Source organism: Papaver somniferum, chromosome 2 (assembly GCF_003573695.1).
Source record: "Papaver somniferum cultivar HN1 chromosome 2, ASM357369v1, whole genome shotgun sequence".
NCBI classification, from domain to species: Eukaryota; Viridiplantae; Streptophyta; class Magnoliopsida; order Ranunculales; family Papaveraceae; genus Papaver; species Papaver somniferum.
This window is the reverse complement of record NC_039359.1, coordinates 173,812,874-173,815,309: the sequence shown is the minus strand read 5'-3', so window position 1 is coordinate 173,815,309 and position 2,436 is coordinate 173,812,874.

Genomic DNA, 2,436 nt, shown 5'->3' with positions numbered 1-2,436 from the left:
CGCATTGAGATTCTTGGCATTTTCATTCATCCCAAGAGCAAAAGGACAGCGTAGTCTGAGTTCTGTAGTAATTGCAAATGCATATTTCTTGGCTTGAAGAAGGTGTTCACCCTTGAGTTCCTTAACGTTTGACGAGTTCATGTAGGACCAAGGATTAGAGCTCCTCAAGTCATACTCCAGCAGTGTGTAGTGTGTGTTGTTGTTGCACATTGGGGCGAAAAGTCTGACTGCATCGTTCTTGTACTTGACATACTCCTTCGCAAGCTTCGGAATCCAAAATTTCTTGAATTCTTCGTAATCCTTCAAGTAAGAGATCTGCAAAAACCATTTGGAATGTCAAACTCACATTTTTAATCAAAAGTTACAAATGAACAAGTGATTATGTAAACAGAAGTTACACACAGGGCCTTGGGTTTTACACTGGAAAAAAAATCTTGAGTATGTTATCATAATCTTACCACATATACTACACATTATAAATGCAATAAGATTTTAAATATATTGAAGTACTTACGTATGCTTTTGGCGACAGGAATATCGCTTTGTCATATTTGCTGTTAGAGTTCATCTTTGTCTTCAATCTGCTAATGTAGAAGTCGATGAATTCTGACTCCAAATAGGATTCTTTCTTTGTAAGCTGTAGCATTAGTTCTCCAGATATATCAAACATCTGGTTACCATCTTCGTCGCATTCTATCCAAGCAATGTCTCTGCATTACAAAGAAGTAAACTATTATCAATCAAGATAACAGAATCAAGTAGTAAAATACAACAATCAATAACAGAATCAAGCCTACTTGGAGTCAAGCTACTTACGTTTTCGGATGAGTATTGAAATATTCAAGCACTTTATTCTTTTTCTCGCCTTCCAGCCTTTCGATAACTTCTGAACCTTTCACATCGTTTCTCATTGTTCCATCATCTTCTTCAGCAACCTCAGCCATTCTATCTTCTTCTACTTCTGGAACTGCGGCCATTTCTTCTTCATTAGCTTTCTTCTTAATCCTCTTTGAATTTCTTTGATATTGTTTCAGATCTTGTGTTGGGATTTTTCTATTCCTCAGCACACGTTGTTGTATTAATGATGGTTGCCTTTCTCTTATTGTATTTGCAGCTTCCTTTAGTAACTCTCCTGCAGGTTTTGGAGTTTTTTCTAATCCAAGGCTAAAAACGTTTTCCTGCGTTGTAGCTGCACAAACAAATATAGGCAGAATCTCAGTAAAATTAGCACATGTATGTAACTTAAAGTTACACAAGCCAAAATAATAATGTATTGTATGTAACCTCAAGCTACACATGCCTTTTACAATGTGTAACTTGAAGTTACACTTCCATTACAAACAAAACATAGAACGGAAGAGTGGTTACCAGTTGAGGTAGGTTCTGCATTCTCCGTCACTGCGGGTCCATGTTCAGTTTTGTTAATGTTGCTGACGATCTCATCTATCATTTCACTCACTTCAACATTCGTCATATCATCAGGGTTAGCTCCTAGTTGGACCAAACTGTAGGTCTGAGCATTGTCAGGCTGTGTTTGCGGTGTTGTAGCAGTTATCACCATGGAGTCCTCAAACTGTGTTGAAGCAGAACTGTCATCAAAAGTTCCAGGTGTATCCTCATTGACTTTTGCAGCTACATCATCACCTGCCCCATCCACAACTCCACCATCTGCAGCTTTCTTCTGTGCCTCATCCGTAACAGGTGTCTCTTCAACATCTTTCTTCTGCTCCTCATCAACATTATTTGTAGGAGTGGGCTTTTTCTTTGCGACAGGCTTTTTCTTTGGTGGAGTCTTGCAAGTTGTCACACTCTTCATACTCGAACTATATGTCCTGAGTGGTCTTTTGTGCCCCTCTGCAGCAGTTTGAGCTTGCAGAATTGTTGGCGTATTTCCAGCTGCAAGGCTCATACATGGAACTGCACAAGTATTGAAACGAGAATTAGGATGATGATGATGATGTTAAATTTTTTTAATAAAATTTCAAGAAGAATATATCATGTGTAATCGACTGGCTTGGATAACTAATATGTGTAACTTCATGTTACACATGAATATGGCATGGATACCTAGTGTAACATGGAGTTACACATGCATCTAACTAGTGTAACCAGAAGTTACACATGCATGTGGCATGTGTAACTAGGGATTACACATCCATATGATCAGTTTACTCAACATTTATTAAGTCTAATCAAGTTAAACAAGCAAGTTAAAAATGAACAAGTAAAATATGAAATTAAAAAGGTTCAAAGACCTTAGTGTCAACTAATTGGGTACCTCATCAAGTTAAAGAAGCATATTAAAAATGAACAACTACTTACATTCTTCATTGAAGGAAGTTTCCGCATCATCTTTCTCTTTCTCTTGCTCAGTACTTCCATCTCCTTGTTGCTCTGTCTCAACTAATTGTAACTCTTCTTCTTCATGCTCAGTAG